The sequence below is a fragment of the Phallusia mammillata genome, chromosome 3, assembly GCF_965637545.1.
Source record: "Phallusia mammillata chromosome 3, kaPhaMamm4.hap1.1, whole genome shotgun sequence".
Taxonomy (NCBI): Eukaryota; Metazoa; Chordata; class Ascidiacea; order Phlebobranchia; family Ascidiidae; genus Phallusia; species Phallusia mammillata.
Window position 1 is genome coordinate 5758107 of NC_137254.1, and position 8181 is coordinate 5766287.

Consider the following 8181-nt stretch of genomic DNA (forward strand, 5'->3'; position numbering starts at 1 on the left):
AAAATAAATACACCGATAAGTTTTTATTAAAGCAATGGGGAAAGCATTTCGATTTTACCAGCGCCAGTGGACTGTGTCCAAATAGTGGTTTTATAAATGACGCTTGTAATCGGACACGCTGGAAAAGGAAATTGTTGCACAGTTGACTGCCGCATTGCGAAGACAGTTGAAGTCGGTTAGCTCAACACTTCAGTCGAGAATACGTCGAATGTAGGGTTTTTACTCAATGACATTTTACTATGTAATTACCATTTTGCTGTGTACCTGAATATAACATATTTCTCAAAGAACTAGGTTATTTTGTTTGTTTGTACATTTGTAGTATTCAAGCAATAGCTCACTGTTATGTAAAATAGTAATGCATATACAACACAGGGTTTAGAACGCTTGTTTGACATTACTACGAATCAGATTTCGACTTCAAATAACAATGTTTTAAGACACAGGACGTATACTGTCAAGTTTAATATAATGTGGCAAATACCAAAACACGAAACAGCTGAATGAACAAGTAGGGCAACCTTCGCTGCGCTTTTCAAAACGAACTTTCGCTTGTCATTAATGTACTATATTCGTAACATCAAGGCTACAAGACATTGAACTTGCGGCCATTTATTGCTAGCAGATGACTTTGTAAGAAGGCTGAAGTAATAGTTATATTTACAAATATACTTATCATAACCCAGCAATTGCAGGATTGTGACATATGTTCAAAAAGTGTTTTTTACTTGTTTGTCACATTGGCTACAGCAAAGTATTTCGCACGAATCACAAATGAATCGCACATAATTTAATATCAGTGTATTGAAGCACTGGACAAACCAATCGATTTTAGCAGGGCCAGTGGAAACTCTTCTATTAGTTTGCTTGACCCAGTTTTCGACCAATATAAGTGACGCTTGTAATCGGACACGCTGGAAACGGAAATTGTTGTACTGCTGACTGCACATTGCAAAGTCAGTTCATGCAAGGAAGCTTGTGCCTTCAGTGGACAATAGGGCTTTGCAAAAAGTTAAAAGCATAAATGTTAGGACTTTGTTTGATTCTGTAAACAATATAATGCGTTAGATAAAGTTGATGTCTTCATAAAAAAATACTTTTAACCGTAAGCTCTTCATCTCTTTTGGCATTTTAAAAGCCGTAAGTGTATTCACGGAATAGTTATAGTAAACTTAGTGACGTTGTTGCGTTTAAACCAACATGTTTGTTTATAACCAATTATGATTGGTTTCCTAACAGTCTGAAACAAGGCGTCATGTACTTGCCCTAGGACACGTGACTCGATAACCCACGGTTTTTTTCGGTGTCCTAGCTGTTTACTCAACTGTCCAACAATGGAACTGTGATGATTTAATGACAATGCAAATAAAATTTTGACTTAACTTGACTACACATGCAGATCTATATTGAAACATTGGACAAACTTTGGGATTTTGCCAGCGCTATTAAAAATCTGTCCTAACAGTTGGTTTGGCCAATTTTAAACCAACAAAAGTTTTTGCACAGCTGACTGCCATATTGCGAACCCAGTTGAAGCTTGCAAATAATTATTGCCATTCGAACGCCAATGCTTTGTTGCGCCACCTACCGGAAATTCCACAGCCCCTGATGTGAGTTCTTGTGTTAGTAGCTCTACCATTAAACGTACCTAAGACGAATAGGATGTGCTTTACAACAGATTAAATGAATCGAACATTATTACTTAATAATAGCTCCGTAACAAGCAAATATATTACGTCATATGTGAATAAGTAAAAAAGCCATCATATAATATCTTCACTTTGTTTGTTGTTACATCTGATAAGGTTCGGGTATGTAATTTCCACTTTCGTTGAAAATCTTTTGCCAACCTACCACATAGGGGAAAGTGGGGCAAAGCGGGACACAGGGCAAAGAGGGACTTTTCGATTATTTTCGCAGATATTGTCGTTACCGCCCCCTATCCGTTTTTATGCAAAGTCGGCCATCTTGTCCAGCAGTTGATGGAAAAGTTTGAAGAACTGGTTTACATTCGTTCAGTTATGAAAGAAATACTCCTTTAGCTTAATTCACTATAAGAAAAGGTTTCAGAAATCATCTAAGTTAGCCTACGCGTGCATAAAAGTTGAACTTGGCTATGTTCCATCAGATACACTAGAACATGGTGATCAAACATTGAAAAAGTTGTTTTGCTAAACTCTTGTTTAGTTTTTCAAATACGATAATTTCGGAGGCTGTACGTAGGGGGCAAATCGGGACAGAGCGATGGGGGCAAAGCGGGACATTGTCCCGGACATTTTTTGGCCCTCTGAAAATATTTTACAATCAAGAAGTTAGCAAATGGCTGGTCAATCACCCAGGAAAACGTGTTAGTGACTTTGGTGTTGCTGAGTTGGCAGGCAAAGCTTATGTGCGTGCAGCCACGATGGAAAAAGCATCCAATGGATTTCGATCTTGTGGGATCTCACCATATAATCCAGATGTTTTTTGTGACAGTGACTTCGCTCCTTCAACTGTCACAGAGATCATTGCTGGAACAACCTCTGATGCTGCATCTCTATCAGATGTGTTGGAAACTGAAGCACCAAACTTAGAAAGTCCTTCAGCTAACGAAGTTCCAAGTGTTGCAGAAATAAGCAATGATATGTTACCAGTTGTGATATAAAGTGCTGCACTAAACCCAGTCAGTACTTCAACTAGTGACCCTGTTGTGGCTAACGCAAATGCAGAAGCATCCACTTCTGGTGACCTTTTTGAAACAGCCACAGCCGAACTTTCGCAACCGGCAGTTGATTATCAGCCTTGCTGCAGTTCTTCGATGCAATCATTGGCAACGCCACGAAAAGTTTCTGTGCAAGACATATCGCCATTGCCTCATGCTAAACTCTCCTGTCGGAAAAGAAAAGCCAAAAGATCAGAAATTTTAACATCATCATCATTTAAGAACAGTTTAGTGGCAGCTGGAAGCAAACCAAATCCAAAAAAACAAAGTCCAAGAATCCAACAAAGATCAGCCAAAAGAAACTGTATGCGAAGAAAGTTTATAGGTGCATTTTTTGCCTTGAATTGTACCAGGAACCACTGACTGAGGACTGGATTGAATGTAGTGTGTGCAAATGCTGGTGCCATGATAAATGTTCTAGTTACAGTGGCAAAGGAAAATTTGTGTGTGATTTTTGTTAAAATGCTCCTTGAAAAGTTAAATTGTCACTGTTCTGTTCTACCGGTACCGGTATATATTTTTTGTGATTTTTAGTTGTCAATTAAAACTTCATTCCTATGTTATTTCTGTAGTGAGAAAATGTTTTGATATGTTTAGAGACCTTGTTTTCTGCCAGCTGTTTAATATAAATCTCAGTTTTCGATGCATTGTATCAAAAAGACTGATTTCTAGGCAAGTAGACATGTTGTCTTGTAATTAGTTAAATGCCACCAGTTTAAGCTTAAGAAGCGTGTTGAATAAAAATAGAAATCTAAAGCTTCAGTACAAGTAAAATGGGAAAGGTGGGGCAAAGGGGGACAAATAACAAAAAGATGAAATTTGAAATAATTTCATTTCCAGCCATTTTTCGTCTATGACTTTATTAATGTAAAATCAACCAGTTAAAATAAAAAAACTAAAAAAATGTTATCAAATAAGTTAATTATGGTCGTTTATCTGTTAATGTCCCTCATTGCCCTGCTTTCCCCTACTACAGTGATAGTTAATATTGTGCTCATAGGCGGTGTCCCCGCCAGCTTGGGTTTGTAAAGTACGGTGGCGGCCACCGTGGAAATTTTGGGTTGTTTGTAGCGATATCATACTAAACATCGCAACTTAAAACGATATCATACGAAACATCGCAACTAAAAAAAACTACCTAAAACTGCATCCTGTTTAAGGTTAATGCCTTATTTATGACATCAAATACACAATGGTTTGCCAGTAAATGGTTGGCCATTATTGTGTAAGCGAATATGTTGTAATAAATGGTTATCTGGGGCAAGAAACAACAACATGACGAAACGTTTTTTACACGCTACAGCAACGTGTTTCAAATTATTATTATTTCAAACATTTCTATTGTTTATGATTTTGGCAATCGATGCGTTCTATTAAAGTTTGTTTGGCTTTGAGTTTTTGTAATTGTACACATGAGTGACGTCACATGAGGTGACGTCATATTTTACTTCCGCCACCTTGCGTTTTTGTAAAACTTGGCGCCTATGATTGTGCTTATTGTACTATTTTGCTACATTAAGATTGGCAAAAACGAGTAGCACTGTCAGATGATTTTTGTTCTGAAATACAGTTTCTCGATCGGCGATGTGATGATACACGATAAATTGCCTTCCCCTGAATTTTTCCTGCGGACGCACATGGCCGGAAGGCTTGTACCTTTTGATTTGCAGATTGTTAATTGCATTATTGTTATTCTATTTGCAAGCCGGAGCTTTGTGTAGAAAACATTATAATGCCCCAAAGAATTGGTATGTTAGGTTTGCTAAATTGTCCAAACAGGGTTAAATTAAAAATGTCAGTATTGGGATTGAATATAAATTAATTGCTTTACATGATATGTTAACTTAATGGTTAATACTTCGGTCTTTATTACATCAGGGGAAGTAATGTGTTTGTATGTTTTCTCCTCGCATGTTTTCGAAAACTTTTAGTATAATGTAAATATATATTTTACGTTCAGGGACGCAACAAAGTTTTGTTAACAAATTTTCAAAATAATTTTCCTCTGTTTCAAACGGATAAACGACAAAACTTTCAAAACAATTGTGTAAATCCTAACATCTCTTTTCAGTCAATATAATGTTACAACCAGGCAAACCCCAAACACCTTTTTCAAACTTTCGGCAAAAGTTAACAAATCATCCGACGTTACGACGTCATTTACGGGGTGTCTTCATCAAGATAATGTCAGCTATCCAACACAGTCGTGAACACGAGAAAGACATTGGCGCAAAAACGTAGATAAAACCTTTGTTCAGCAGTTCAAAGCGGCCGATAGGTTAAAATATTTCAAAAACTCAATTTTTCTGTAAACTGTCTGTTTGGCAATCGCAGCAGCAGCTGCAGAATTGATAAACTCATCTCATCGTTACATGGCTAGCCTAGACCGATTTCAACGAAACCCATTTTGCTATGTCTCTTTGGTGTTCCTTCAGGCGCCTGCCTGGCACTTTAATATACAAAGGCTTTGGTTTAACGGGTGGTGGGACAACTATATTTAATTCCTGTATACAGAATTTTCGACAACCCTGGATGGTACACTTTTGTTAAGCGTGCGTCACAAACCAACCAGTATTACAAGGTACCTACAGTTCGAAATGAATATAAAAACAGATGTTCTAATGCCGATTAGCTATCAATCGCATTTGCAGCACTTAACTACGATTTTTATCCACGTTTTTATCAACGTATTATCGTCGTTTTCGCGGCAGTGTCTTTTTCGTGTTTACTCTCTTGCTGTTATAAGAACCACTGGTTGGCTAGCTGACGTTACCTTTGGGTAGACGCCCAGTATAAGACGTCGAAACGTCGAATGACTTGTTTACATTTCTTTAGAGGAAAGCAAAGCTTATCTTGTTTCAGCTTATAACACATAAATCGTAAAACAGCTTAACCATTTTTTTATTTATAATACCTGAATAACTAATTCAAAGAGAGATGACATCAACGGATTTGGGCGTGGATCAAGCTGATATTTGTGATCAAAGGTTTTTTTGAAGATGGAAATGTGAAACAACATATGCTGAAACACAGCATTGAGAAACTGCATCGATGTGATGTTTGTGAAAAAACTTTTAAAAAGAGTTCGAACTTAAAAAGACACATGTTGACTCACACCAAAGAAAAACCTTATCAGTGTACTGTTTGTGGAAAGACATTTGGTCGGCTTGGAATATTGAAACAACACATCGTGACACACACCAATGAGAAACCTTATCGATGTGACGTTTGTGAAAAAAGTTTGCTCGTAAAGGCGATTTGACAGAGCACATGCTGACACACGCCAATGAAAAACCTTACCGATGTGGTGTTTGTGAAAAACAATTCGCTCGTGTTGGAACTTTAAAAAGACACATGTTAACTCACACTAAAGAGAAACCTCATCGATGTGATGTTTGTGAGAAACGGTTTTCCCAAAGTTGTACTTTGAAACGACATATATTAGTTCACACTAAAGAGTAATCTCATCGATGTGATGTTTGTGTAAAAAAGTTTGCTCGTAGTGGAGATTTGAAAATCCACATGTTGATTCACTCTAACCCCATCACAGAGAAGCCCCATTGACGTGTTGAGATTTAATGCTTTTAAGTTTGATAGACACTTGTTGACTCACAATAAACAATAACTCAACGTGAAAAGACTTGTTTGGGCTGAAATTTCACCTTATTCTTCGAGTTTCATTTTTACCAATTGAAAAAAAAAACATGTAGGGGAGAGCGGGGTAAAATGAGGTGGTGGGGTAAAATGAAGTTGACCGTTTTTAGGTGACCTACTTACGCCACTGTGCGCCGAACATGTGTTTAGGCGGCCATTTTGACTATCAATCTTGTCAAGGAAAGATTTTGATTTCGGCGGTTATTTAAAAAGTTTGGACCAAAAAAATTAAAAATAGCCTGTTTCTTAAAATAAGTGACATAATTTTGATTCTTTTTTTCCCAAGACATATACAGTTAAGAAATAAAAAGTCTGTATTTTAGATTGGTTAGTGCTGAGACAAAACAATTGGTAATGAATCAAAAAGTTTTCCAGTTATTATTATTTTTTGTGAAAGCTTTTTCTGTTCAGTACAGGTGGGGGGCAAAATGAAGTACCCCACTGTGGTATTGCAATACAACGAACCCATATTTATTGTTTTCGCTATCACAATGGCAAGCTATGCAGTATTTTTATTGGTATAGCTATAGCATAGCTGGCTAACTGTCAGTTAAGAAACAAAGAATTAGTTTAGGATTTGGAAATTATATTATTTTTTATTTAAATGTAAGCTATTGAAGTTTGTATTTTTTTATTAGACAACCAGCATGACAAGAATATATAAGAGAAAAACTAATAGACAAAACTGGTACTGTTATTAATTGATTTAAAACAACAGGCATTTGGCCAGTAAATAAAAATGTCTTTGATGAGCCATCTATTATCACCACTCCTTCGGTCACAATACCTCTAAAAGATTCCTTTAAATAACATAGTGCTGAATGCTGAGACAAACATGGACAATGCTACCAGTATCACAGATACTACATCAAATCGTGATTTGTCATTTGCCCAATCTATTTGTGATGTGATGCCAATTCCAAAAGTCAAACAAACAACTATTAGAAAAAAAAGAAAGAGGGGTTCAACAAGTATTTTAACTAGCTCCCCTTATCTGTCAAAGCTGAAGTTACAAACATGAAACAAAGAAAAAATACCTAAAAAGGGAAAATGCTGCAAGAAGTCTTTAGTATAAAAAAGCTGCAAACAATGTGAAAGTTAATCAAGAAGAAGATGCAGCCTGCTTGTTTTGTGAGGAGTTATATTCCATTTCTGCAGAAGGATGGATTTGATGCTGTATCTGTCCTAGGTAGGCACATTACTTGTGTGCTGGAGTTGAAGAGTTTGAAGGTGTATTCGCTATATTTGGGATTTATGCCAGTGATTAGGCCTGTTACTGAAAAAAAGTGTTTATTGGTTGTATTTGTTGTTGTTTTTCGCAACTACTTTGTTTATAAATGCAAAAAAACAATTTGTTGCTATTTTGTGTATTTTGTTCTTACTCATTTTAGTGCAGTATGACAAAACCTCATTTTACCCCACCCATGGGGCAAAATGGGAAAAAACAGGCCCTTGGGAAATTTAAAATAACTTTTTGTTTGTAAAGTAAAGCTTGACTATTGGGTTGGTTTATGTAGGAGATAGATTAAACTACCTGTCATGCAAGTTTGGGTTCAATATTACCAGTGTTAACGAAGCTACGACGGTTTCCGCTTAAGTGTCCCATTATACCCCGCTTTCCTATCACACAGAGTAACAATGAAAACAGTTACTTTTTGTGCAGTAACACTGTTCACTAAACCATTCAAGTCCAATGTAAATTATGTAACAAAATAGGTTCCGGTCGATGAGATATTGTGAGATAAATTTAGGTCGCCTTCATCAGGGTAGGAGATACATTTTAGTTCGACGTCATCAGAGTAAATACCCCTGAATGCGCGTAGAGT

General features: G+C 36.7%; 1 pseudogene; it reads left to right on the top strand.

The window, feature by feature from the left end:
• The first annotated feature begins 2404 nt into the window (after positions 1 to 2404).
• LOC145219316 (uncharacterized) lies at positions 2405 to 7716 on the top strand (annotated as a pseudogene).
• Positions 7717 to 8181: the final 465 nt, after the last annotated feature.